The sequence below is a fragment of the Lithobates pipiens genome, unplaced genomic scaffold (genome assembly GCF_037356315.1).
Source record: "Lithobates pipiens isolate NorthernLeopardFrog02 unplaced genomic scaffold, aLitPip1_a1.2 Scaffold_19, whole genome shotgun sequence".
In the NCBI taxonomy this organism is placed as follows: domain Eukaryota; kingdom Metazoa; phylum Chordata; class Amphibia; order Anura; family Ranidae; genus Lithobates; species Lithobates pipiens.
This window is the reverse complement of record NW_027507764.1, coordinates 54,692,275-54,705,474: the sequence shown is the minus strand read 5'-3', so window position 1 is coordinate 54,705,474 and position 13,200 is coordinate 54,692,275. Positions and strand designations below refer to the sequence as shown.

Below are 13,200 nucleotides of genomic sequence, written 5' to 3'. Positions count from 1 at the left end.
ACCATTTTTTTTTTTTTTAATACGAACTTTTATTGAAACAGAAAGAGAAAAAATAGGCACATACATTGAGCGACTGAGTGCTCCAGAATACTAGCAACAAAGCACAGTACACAGAGTAACAACAATACATTGCTTGTGGTAATGGAATAACAGGCATTCAAGTACAAAACAGAAAAATGGTTGATAAGTACCTGCCACCCAACACATTAGTCATTGTTCGTGGGGGTACAGAGAGCAAGGAATCAAACAGAGATAAAGTATCCCCCACTATACCAAGCACTGGAGTAGTGACTGTAACATCGAATAAAAACAAGTATGGATATGCCAATGAAAACCAAAGAAAAACAGGAAACATAGCACAAAACAGTAACTAAAACTGAAATAATGAAATAAATGCTCAAAAAGGGTACGGGACTACAAGATCCTCGAACTAGGTCAGAACTCCGTTTGGGGGCGAGCAGACTCTCAGACAGTCCCAGCCCGAAGGCATAGGGTCTCAGGGGGACCAAGACTTCCATTTAAGGTCGTATACCGGCATGGTGTCCAAAATTGTATGGGAAATCCTCTCCATTAACTGTATTGCAGCCATCCTCTTGAGCACCCGTTCCCATGCAACCGTAGGCGAACGCCAGAATAAGGCAATCGACCAGTGTACTGCACTAAAGAGAGTATGGGAGAGCTTTTGCTCCGGGGGGGTAGAACCAGGGATATCAGCAAAAAAGAGGCACATTTGGAAGGTAAGCGTGACAGGGGTGCCAATGATACCCGACACTCTGTCCTGCACTTTCTGCCAGAGGGTTCTGAGAGCTGGGCAGCTCCAAAAAATATGGAGATGAGTGCCTGAATCAGGGCAACCCCGAAAACAAGATCCAGAAACGGTGGGGAAGAAGGTATGCAGCTTCGCAGGGGTGTAATACCACCTGGTATGGAGCTTCAACACCGTTTCCTTCACCGCCTCGGACCTGGTGCACTTATGCATATTAGAAATTCTGCGAGACCACTCCTCTGAGGAGACTACCTCTCCCGTCTCCAGTTCCCATTTAAGTATGGCCGCAGATTTCTCCGAAAGGCCCACATCCGTAAGGGATAAGTATATGATGGAGATACCGCCCCTATCTCTAGATTCCGGGCCACAGAGTCTCTCAAATAAGGTGTCCGCCCCCCAGGTGGCCCTCGGGAAATAAGTGTGATAAAAATGTCTAATTTGCAAGTAGCGAAAAAATTCCGAGTTAGGTAGGGCATGAGAGGACCGGAGGGATCCGAAAGACCGAAAGGTCCCCCTGACATGCAGGGAACCATAGGTGATCAGATCCCCCCTAGTCCATAATGCAAAACCAGTATAATCCTGGAGGGCCGCAGGGAACTCAGGGTTCCCGATAAATGAGGCCAGTTTTGGGTTAGGGGGACGAAGTGAGAATTTCCCACTGTACAGGGACCATAGGCGAAGTGACTGACTCACAACTGTATTCAGGGCCGAGATCTCTTTTATGTGTAAGGATTTATTCCAGAGAAGGCCGGGGAGGTAATAGGGGATTACCGAGGAGCGCTCAAAGCGCAACCAGGGCACTGATCTCGGGGAATAGTGCCATTGGGCAAGCTGGAGGAATCTGGCTGAAAGGTAGTACAACCAGATGTTCGGCAAACCCAGGCCTCCCCTGTCTCTACTCCTGTATAACATATGCTTGCCCAGACGAGGCTTTTTGTTGTGCCAGACGAACTTATTAATATCACTTTGTAAAGATTCCAGGGTGAGACGGGAAATATAGTTGGGTAGGGATCTAAATAGAAATAACAGTTTAGGGAGGATCGACATCTTAACCGCCTGAACCCTGCCCAAAAATGAAATATGGTAAGAGTCCCAGGTGTGTAACAGTTGTCTAACGCGGGAAAACATAGCCGGGTAATTAGCAAGGTATATTTTATGGCTAGAAGCCGCTAGCTTAATCCCCAGATAGGAGAAGGTCTGGCCATCCATAGGAAAGCCAAAGTTCGCTTGAATCTGAGCTGCAATCTGTTGGGGAAAATTAATCGGCAGAGCTGAACATTTCGTGAGGTTAACACCCAGACCAGACAGACCCCGGAAATCATGCAGGACTGAAACTAAGTTAGGTATGGAGACCATGGGGTCCGTCAAAAACAGGAGCACATTGTCCGCATACATGCTCAGCTTAAATTCCTGATCGCCCTCAACATAGCCCCTAATATTAGGGTTAAGGTTGATCGCCCGAGCCAGAGGTTCTATGGCGAGGGCGAACAACAAGGGCGATAACGGGCACCCCTGCCTGGTTCCACGACCCAGTGTAAAATAGTCTGAGTTGCAGCCTGGCAGCTTGATTCGGGTGCGGGGGTGGTGGTAAAGTGCCCTAAAGCCATGAACAAAGGCTCCGGAAAAACCAAACTTCTCCAAAGCCAGTTCTAGATAGGACCACAACACACTATCGAACGCCTTGTGGATATCAAGGCCCAACAGTAAAACTCTACGGGAAAATAGATCAGCATCCTGAATGACATTAGAGGCAAGCCTGATATTATCCGTGATCTGCCTGGTCGGTATAAAACCCGTTTGGTCTGGGGAGACTAGAGAGGTGATTATCTTAGAGAGCCTGTCGGCCAAAATGCGCCCAAAAATCTTAAGGTCGGTGTTAATAACCGAAATCGGCCTATAATTCTGTGGAAGAGTGTGGTCCCTATTCGGCTTGGGGATCAGAGACATATTCGCTAAGAGCATGTCATCCGGGAAGGTATTACCCTCAAGGATATGGTCGAACATGGCCCTGAGGTACGGTGTCAGGGAGTCCTGAAATTTTTTATAGTACTGGGCCGAGAATCCATCCGGCCCGGGGGTTTTGGAGGGTTTAAGGGATTTGATAACTTTATAAATTTCCTGATCAGAGCACGGGGCATTCAATGTTTGAATCTGGTCCGTAGTTAAACTAGGGAGCGGTATCCCCTCCAGCCAAGCCTCGAGGGCCCGGTCCGGGGGGGAGGCCGGGGGGGAGAGAAGGTCCGCGTAAAACTTGGAAAAATTTTTAAGGATCTCAGCGGGGTGGGAAACTGCAGTGCCTTGAGCGTTTCTTAACCTGTATGTGTGAGGGGCTTGAATAGATTGGTTTAACTTTCTAGCAAACATAGCTGAGGCCGAGCTGCTGTGTAACAGAAACTTGGCCTTAGACCAGCGTAAAGATTTCTCCGTTCTGTCAGACAAGATTCTGTCAAGTTCTAGTCTGTGCGAGTTGATTTGTAATAGGATGTTAGGGTCGTGATCTTGAGAATGTAAGTGATAAAGTCTGTCTAGTTCGATCGTGAGTCTGCGAATGTCAGCCAACCTCTGCCTATTTCTTTCTGCCGCTAACTGAATCAGGTGCCCCCTGACTACCACCTTATGTGCAGCCCACAGTATAGAGGGGGACACCTCATTCGTATCATTATGAGCAAAATACTCTGTAATGTGGGAGGAAATCTGCGTTAACACGATTGGGTCGGAAAGAAGTGCCTCATTTAGTCTCCAACCCGCCACTGAGGGCTTAAGGCCCATGTGGGACAGGTCAAGGGAAACCATCTGATGGTCTGACCATGGGCAAGGGTGAATGGATGCAGCAGTGGAGTTTGCCAGGAGAATTGCCGAACAGAATAAATAATCTAGCCTGGAATAACTGTCATGAGGGTGAGAATAAAATGTATACTCCCTGGCCCCTGTGTTATGGGCCCTCCAAGAGTCTGTCAAATTATGGGAGAGAAGCAATGCTTTTAAAGATTTCGAAAAGGCGTTAGCGGAGCCTCTTTCCCTACTACGGTCAAGCACTGAGTGAGCTACCAGGTTGAAATCACCCCCCACTATCATGTGAGGAGAAATAAAACCATCTAGGACCCGGAAGAACGCCTTAAAAAAAGCTAGTTGTGAGTCATTGGGTGCATATACATTTGCTAGGGTGACCTGTTTACCTTGCAAGGAGCCCTGAAGGATGATAAATCTGCTCTCAGGGTCCTTATACACTTTATCCATGTTAAACAGAACCCCATTACGTAAAAAAATAGCCACCCCTCGGGATCGGGATGCATAAGTGGAGTAATAACCACGAGAATAAGCCTTATCGAAAAAATGAGGGGTGATTACCCGTAGAGAAATGCGTCTCCTGTAGGAGCAACACATCTGCCTTCAACTGTTTGTAGGCACTAAATGCTTTTTTACGTTTTTGAGGGGAGTTAAACCCCTTAACATTATGTGAGACTATCTTAATCCCCATTGATCATATTGAGGGAAAAGCAAAACCCAATAGAAGCTTATAACTCCGATCCCGAGGGGGGGGGGTGAAAGATAAACATAAACACATTGGACAGCCCAATAGGCCGCACTGCAGAGGAAGACAACTAACGTATATAAATAAGTGTCTCCAGAGGATCTTAACCTTAGGTATCCTAGTGGTATAACAAGAAAGTGTCCCGTACCTGAAAATAAAAACAACCAAAAAAAACATAGTGAACATATAAACCATTGGGGTCGGGAGGGGATAGACCATCCCGACATAAAGATAAACCATATCTGCCAGGTGAGTGACCTTCCTGAACAGTAGGACCTGAAGGTCCAACACTCTCGGCCACCCGAGAGGAGACAGATGGCGGGAGGAGCAGGGACTAACACGCCTCCACTCACCCCAACCCTCCACTCTCCCGCGGGGACGCAAGAGCGGGGGGACAAACAAGCGCGGGACCAATATCCCAGCACAGCGGGGACTAGGTAGAGCCAAAGGTGCATCAAGAAATGCGCAGTGGGCCAGAGGGGGGAAGGGTGTCAAAAGCACTGTGTTCTAAGAAGAAAACCCCCCCAACTGGCCTCTACACCAGTCCACCAGTCCCATCAAATCCCAGGCCGGGGAAAAAAAAAGAAAAGAAAAGCAACCGGGCCAACGGGTTAAATATCAAAATGAAAAAAAAAACAAGACACGTCCTCACATGAGGTGGGCTCTGAGGTTTTGCCTTTGCCGCCTGCGGTCTCTGTTCGGGGAAGGAGTGGCCCATATGGCCGAAGGGCGAGGTGTAGAAGGCATCCTGGGAAGGTCTTCCTTCGCCATGAGTCCCAGCTTGACCAGGAGCTCCTTGCCCTCCTGAATGGTGGTAACAGAGTACGTGGTGCCGTTTTGGATAACCTGAAGTTTGAATGGAAATCCCCATCTGTACCGAATTCGGGCTTCCTGCAGGGGAGTCGTGATTTCTTTAAATTTACGCCTCTTGTCCAGGGTCGCCGGGGAAATGTCCGGGTAGATTTGGATCTTGACCCCCTCCAGGGTAATGTTGGGGGTGGCTCGAGAAGCCCTTAGGATCTCCTCCTTCACCAAATAATCCTTGAGACACAGGATAATGTCCCTTGGAGGTTTGTCTTCCGGGGGCTTGGGCCGCAAAGCTCTATGCAGCCTGTCACATGTAAATGCAGTGATAGGAGAAGCAGGCAGTAGGGATTGAAACAGCTTCAGCACGGCAGGGGCTATGTCAGTTATGGCCTCCGGGACCCCCCTGAGCCTCAGGTTGTTACGTCTGTTTCTATTGTCAAGGTCCTCCAAGTGGCCCTGGAGCTGGGAGACAGACTCAGAGAGGGTTTCATGATCCCTGCGGAGGTCAGAGTATGCAAGCTGTAGCTCATCATGCTTAGTTTCCAGTAAATCAGTTCTGCCTCCTAAAACAGCAAGCTCCTGTTGCAAAGTGCTGGTGGACTTATGGAGTTCGGTTTGAAACTTCTCCGCCAGTTTTGTGTACATAGCTGTGAGGCTGTCATCCAAGTCCGCTTTAGTGAGTTGTAAAGAGTACTCACCATCCCTGATCGAATGTGCAGGGGAGGCTGAAGGGCTGCCTCTGAGCTCCGGCGTGCGTCCCAGGTCAGCGCCATCTTGAGAATTCCCCGCCATCTCCCGGGCCCTGAGGAGATAATTTGTGAGGGACCGCTGTGCTGGTTTCCCGCGACGGGACTTGGCGGACGGCATGCACCGATCTTTCCCCCGGGGGTGCAGGTACTTCAGGTGCTCGAACAGCGCGTTAAACGGCCCCGGGGAGTGAGATAGCGTCCCCGCTGTGACGGAGCTCCGCTCAAGTGCGACCTTCCAGGTTCGCGCCGCATTGCTAAATAAAGAATAAATGGGCTTAAATCTGCCTGCAACCACCACCTAGACCTGAACATGATGATTAATCCCTGCTAGTTCATGGAACCACAAGAATATCTGATTAAATATGTTGTTTCTCCCCCCACCCCCCCAAGAAGAAACCATTTTTAACCAAATTTTGTGGCACAAAGGCTAACCATTCATATTTAATTGTGCTCTATGGCAAACAGAACTTATTTTTTTTCGCTCAATGCTCGATTTATAAAAGTTAAAGCAAAAAAAGGGGAATCAAAACATCCACTTAATACTGCAGTGGGAATAGAGGTCAAGCACTCCAGACCACCCCAGATGTAAGCGTTAAGTATGCATGCATGAGTGTTCTCCTAATCTCAGCTCATTACCTGTATAGAAGACGCCTGTGAGCCAGAAATCTTGCTGAATGATAGGTGATCAAATACTCATTTCACTCATTAAAATGCAAATCTATTTAGAACTTTTTTGAAATGCGTTTTTCTGGATACTTTTGTTGTTATTCTGTCTCTCACTGGTAAAATAAACTGACCATTAAAATTATAGACTGATCATTTATTTGTCAGTGGGCAAATGTGCAAAATTTGTAGGGGATCAAATACTTTTTTTCCCCCTCCCTGTACACTGTAAGATATATTTAAAGAGGAGCTCCAGGGGAGCTCCAGGGGACCCCCCCCCCCCCAAAAAAAAGAAGAAAAGTCAGCAGCTACAAATAAAGTAGCTGCTGACTTAATATAAGGACACTCACCTGTCCAAGGATCCAGCTAGGTCCTCACGCAAGCCAATTTTTCAATCGGGTAAGGGAAACAGGAAGTGAAGCCTTGCGTCTTCACTGCCTATTTCCTACTATGCATGCGCATCGAGCTGCGCCTTGTGAATGGTCCCGTAGTCTTCTGGGACCGCGAACTTCCATCTCAGATCAGCCCCCAAAAAGTGTCAAATGTGGCAGTGGCGGGTGCAAACAAAAAAGAGCTTTCCCTTTTGGGTGGCGCTCTGCTTAACACGTGCAAAACAAATTACATAAAAAAATGCGCCACAAAGCTGGTAGAGAAGGGTTTTGTAAATTCCTCAAATATGAAGAGAGCTACACAAAAATAACAGAACCACTGCATCTCCCAACCAACTTGTTTAATGGCCAAAAAGCAAGATATTTGGGAAAGGAAATCCCATCACTCTCACAATGCAGACGCATTGGCAATGCATCTAGGTTATGACCAATTGAGACGTCAAGGGGGGGTGCGGATAGATTTGAAGGACATAAATCAGCAGAATACAGAAAACAAAACACCCCGCCTGATGTCATTTCCCCTTTACACGCTACGTCTGTATTTTCACAAGTTGTGAGATTCTATTTATTTTTCATTAAGCTTTTGACAGTTTCCATCATCTTGCTTATGTCATTATGAGTTTATAGACCAATGACACCCAAAGGCTCAGAGATCCATGTTTCAGTGGTTTTAGGGTTAGATTTAAAGCAAATATTTGTATACAGTCTTCAGATGTTTTTTTTTTTTTTTTTGTTTTGTTACTAGGTGGGAGACATCATTTTTTCACTCACTCTTATTTGTAATCTGCAATAGTATATCCTTCTTGTATATATTTAGCAAAACATTTTTTTTTCCTGCAAACATGTGTTTTTTTAAATTTTCGCTCCATATTTAAAATTGTAATATTTAATGTACATTAAAACTCCCTCTAGTGGCCACCTGTGAAATGTGATTAGCATCACTGCTTACGACAGTTAACCACTTGCTTCCCACACCTATCCTGACACTTCTCACATACTGCAAATGTAAAAATCAGCCTTTTCCTGTTTCCTGAAATTACTTAAAAACATCCAAACTTTATATATTTTTTTACGCAGAGGCCCTAGAGAATGAAATGGTGGGTGTTGCAATTTTTTATGTGACATATTTGCGCAACCATTTTTCAAACGCAATAAAAAAAAAAAATGAAAATGAATGTATAAAAACAAGACAATACCCAATTTTTTGGTATTAGGGGAAAAAAAAGTGGGGGGGGGGGGGGGGTGGGGGGATGATGTTATGCCACGTATGCTCTAAAATTGTGTACGCCCGTGGAATGGTGACAAGTTACAGTACTTAATCTCCATAGGTGACACTTTAAAAGTCTTTACAGGTTACACAGGAGAACTGGTATAATTAATCCTCTTGTTCCGATGCTCATGACAATATGTCACATGTGGTGCAATCGCCATTCACATGAGTCCGGGGCCTACATGCGCGTTCGCCTTTGCATATGAGCACATTAAAAAAATTATTTTCCTCTTTTTTTTTTTTTTAAGCAACTTTATAGCCATCATAATGGACAAACATCCCTTCTGATAGCATGAGAAGTTCCATTCCTTGGCCATCTTTGTTGGCAAGACGGTACTACCAGATTCAGTCCTGGGCTCCCAATGGGACATTAGAGCCCAGGAAGGTTGTGGAAGGCGCTCAGACCGTTTTTACTTCATTCAGCATAACCAACTGAAAATATTAATTCCTGGGGTTATGAGTGAAGCTATGGCCCTGGTATAGCCACTTCAACCCAAGGACGTACAGAGGGGGGTCGATGACAGTCTACGGATTTCAAATCAGACGGATTTTGCATTTGGAAGAGAACTGCAGCAAAGGTTACTCATTGCAGGAAGCAAAGCCTGCATGCATAATAAACATAGCTGTTCCACATGCATAACAGAGAAAAAAAAAGGCAGAGGGCCAAGGACTGGTTACCTGTATTGTCTGATCTCCATGCAGCTGATTTCCCCCCCCCCATTAAAGACTTACAATGCCTTGTTCTGTCTGTGAAAGTGGCCATCTTTGTAGAAGCAGCAGGAGAGGCGCATGAAGAGTAGATCCAAATAACGAAGCAGAGGCAGGTAGATCCTTGTACTGGAGATTCTTAGGTTCAGCTCCCTCTCCAGCAAACCCCATTCCCAATCTGGTAAGACTAGCAGTCAGAGGCAGCAGTGCCTATGATGATATTATATTGAATATACAGTATATACTTCAAAGTGGCTCTACATTTAAGGCTGTACCTGTGTAATAAATCAACTGGTTCAGATAGGCAGCGGGACATGGGGCATAATGGAATGAGATTTACAAGTCAATTCCCATCTTAAAAAAAAGGAACAGGAATGTGTCTTGCAGGTCCTTTCCATGCTGCTTGTGGCAGATTTTGAGTAGGTAAGCAATGTCTGCCTAGACACCTTCGGCATCATACTTTTCCTCCTATGCTCAAGCCAAGCACAAACTTCCCAGTTATATAAAACCAGGGTCATTTTGGCATAACTAGTGTTGCTCAATTCCACATTATGAGTTAGCTGTAAACTTTTCTGCCGATTTTTTTTTCTTCAGTTTTGGGCCCAATTATGTTCAGAAAAAGCAGGTAGGCCTTTATTGTTAATTAGGTAGCTGGGTCATTTCGACAACATGTACTCCATGGCATGCACTAGCCCTGGTAAAAGTCTATATGACTGTACCAGACATGGAAGTAACGCTGTGCCAGGAATGAATGTTTGTGGGCATTGTGGGGGATATAAAGGCAGGCTGTGGTGGCCCCATTTGCTGTGTGAGTTGTCTACTGCATGGTGGGGGACCCTTGGAAGATCATTCGCTTTTTGTGCCAGTTCAAACTGGTGATTTGAGACTCAGACAACATGCCAACATTGCACTTTTCCATTATGATTTTTTATTTTATTTTTTTGCAGACACCAGGATGAAACTGATAAATATCTGTTCTTTGACTAATAATATCTCGTTGTGTATCTGATATTACCATCTGCATAATGAAAGTTGAATTTCAAGGCCCCTGATCAGAGTTGTTAATCTTTCCAGGACTGTCTTTATTATACATTTTTGGGAGGTAACACCCAAGAAAATGGGCATATGAAAAAAAAAAATAAAATTATATACAGCGGGTTGAACATTTCACAATTTTTCTAGGTAAATATATTTCTAAAAGGTGATACTGACATGACATTTTCACCACATGTAACAATCCTTGCAAGCCATACATACAAAAAAACCTAAAACAAATATGTTTAGAAATTAAGTTATGTATAATAAAATGGAATGGCCCAGGGAAATAATATTGAACACAAAGAAAGGGAGGTGCAAAAAGGCATGGAAAGCCAAGACACGGCTGAAATCCATCAGTAATTAGAAAGAAATCCTGCCCCTTTAATGCCATACAAACCATACATGCAACCACACTAAAACAAATACGCTAAGGAATGTTATAAAATGGAATGACACCGGGGAGTATTGAACATGCTAACGGAAATGTAATACTTTGTACAAACTCCTTTCTTGGTAATGATGGCTTCAAGATGCCTCCTGTATGGAGGAACTAGTCCATGAATTGCTCAGGTGTGATTTTGGCCCATTCTTCCACACAGTCAGTCTTCAAATCTTGAAGGTTAAGTGGGCTTCTTCCATGAACTTTGATTGTTAGTTCTTTCTATAGATTTTCTATTGTATTTAAGTCAGGTGATTGGCTGGGCCATTCTAGCAGCTTTAATTTTCTTACTATGAAACCAGTTGAGTTTAATTGGCTTTTTGTTTGGGATTATTGTCTTGCTGAAATGTCCACCATCGTTTCATCTTTATCATTCTGGAGATGGCAGCAGATTTTTATCAAGAAGGTTTTGGTACATTTTTCCATTTATCCTTCCTCCAATGATATGAAGTTTGCCAGTACTGTATGCTGAAAAACAACCCCACACCATGTTGTTCCCACCTCCAAACTTCATCTTTTTTGGTCTCATCTGACCAGACTACATTCTCACAATATTTCCCAGGTTTGTCTAAACGTGGTGCAGCAAACTTTAAAACGAGCCTCAACATGCTTTTTCTTCTGCAATGGAGTGTTGTGTGGTGAGCGTGCATACAGGCCATGACGGTTGAGTGCATTACTTATTGTTTTCTTTGAAACAATTCTACCTGCTAATTCCAGGTCTCCACAAGTGGTCCTTGATCCTTGGACAACTCTTCTGATAATTCTTTTCACTCCTGTTAAAAATCTTGCAAGGCGCACCTGGTCATGGCCGGTTTATGGTAAAATTATGTTCTTTCCACTTCCAGATTATGGCCCCAGCAGTGCTCACTGGAACGTTAATATAAGTTTTCGAAATCCTTCAGTATGTTTTGCAACAATAAGGTTGCAAAGGTCTTGAGAGCTCTTTGCTTTTACCCATCATGAGATGTTTCTTGTGTGACACCTTGGTAATGAGACACCTTTTTATAGGCCATCAGTTGAGACTGAACCAGCTGATATTAATTTACACTGACAAGGGGCGGGATTGCTGTCTAATTACTGATAGATTTCAGCTGGTGTATTGGCTTTCCATGCCTTTTTGTACCTCCTTTTCTTCATGTGTTCAATACTTTTTCCCTGTGTCATTCCATTTTATTACACATAACTTAATTTTTAAACAGATTTGTTTGTTTTTTTGTGTATATATAGATTGCAAGGGATGTTACATGTGGTGAAAACATGTCAATAGCACCTTTAGAAATATATTTACCTAGGAAAAATGGTGATGTGTCAATACTTATTTTATCCTCTGTATAAATACAGAGTATATACTGTATACACACATTTATTGAATCTTTGTACAAGCCCTGGTGGTCCAGTATCTCATTACCCTTCTTTATGTTCCTGGTGATCTTTGGTATGGTAGTGATTTTTTATATCATTGCTAGGCAGTCTATGAGCTCCATTCTTGAAGTCTTTACTACTTAAAGAGGAACTAAACCTCCCTGTATTGTTTGTACCTATAGGTAAGCCTTATTTTAGGCTTGCATATGGGTAATGTAAAATACCTCTTAGACTTGAACTGTTTAGGAGATATTTACCAGTATACGCTGCTAATTACATAATTGGCGCATTCGCTCTGAAGGAACAGCCGCCTGTGCCGTTTCTTCAGAGCCGGTGCCGCGACCGGCGGCTATCGGGCGCATGCATGGTAGCCCAGTCATCATGGCCACTCACAGTGCCGGAGCCTGTAAACACGGAAGAAACACCAGGGGAAGATGTCAGCTGTCTCAGCGGTGTGTGGGTGCCAATGGGGGGCTTAGTTCTAAGGTAAGTATTTCATAATGAGCTAGTATGCATACTAGCTCATTATGCCTTACAGGTTTTTTTTGTCCAGGGTTTACAACCTTTTTAAATGTACTAATTACTTATGGCATCTACTGATAATTATGTTATAATACCAGAGATATTCCTCTTATCCCCACTGATGAGCAGATTCATGATCTGTGAAACACGTTGTGAATCCTTCTTATCCCAGTGCAAGAATCATCACCAGCTAAATGGATAAGAACACGCACTGTATGTTTAGGATTGTAAAGACATCTAGCCGACAAGTGGGTGCATGATGGGATGCATATAGAAGTTATGTAGTGTATGCAAATAGCTAATATGGCATCTGTATGAGCCTTTTTTTAAATTCATGCAAAATAAAACTTTTTTTTAAATGTTTTTCTGTATGACTTTTTGTAACTTTAAAAGTCCCATACATTTATACGTAAGTGATTTAACTGGTTTGCGCTTATAACTTCAGCCTCTGCTGCACTAAAATTCCAAGCAGCGTCATCAGCTTTGCCTACAGATCACCTCCCACTTATGGAAATGAGGAGGGGGGGGGGGCATTCTATAGCCCAAAAGGGAGAACTAGCAGAGCTGACAACACTGCTTGGGATTTCAGTGCAGCAAAGGCACAGTGTTGTCTGCTTAAAAAGAAAGTTAGGATCGCATTGAATTTCTGGTACTTTTCCGTACTTACCTAGACAAATATTAAATTATCCTCTTTATTGGTTCATTTTAAATTTGAAGCAACCTTTCAAAAACACATTAGGTTTCTTCCTCTGGCTGGCATTTCAAAAGCTTGCCAACAAAAAATTTTTTAAATGAAACAGAATATTCTGCATTCACGTTTGCTAACATACATTTTCTTTTACATGCAAAGTTTATCATCTAATAGCTTCTTTGGTGTGTTTTGTGCTGGGAAATTTCACTTCTCTGTGGTCAACATCACTGAAGCATAAATGAGTTCTGGTGACATCAGTCACTA

At 43.9% G+C, this 13,200-nt stretch overlaps 1 protein-coding gene across 1 annotated transcript in view; it reads right to left on the bottom strand.

Annotated features, from left to right (window-relative positions):
* The window catches only part of SLC25A13 (solute carrier family 25 member 13), a gene marked incomplete in the record, with an annotated part of 301,958 nt that overhangs the window by 128,690 nt on the left and 160,068 nt on the right, over positions 1–13,200 (bottom strand).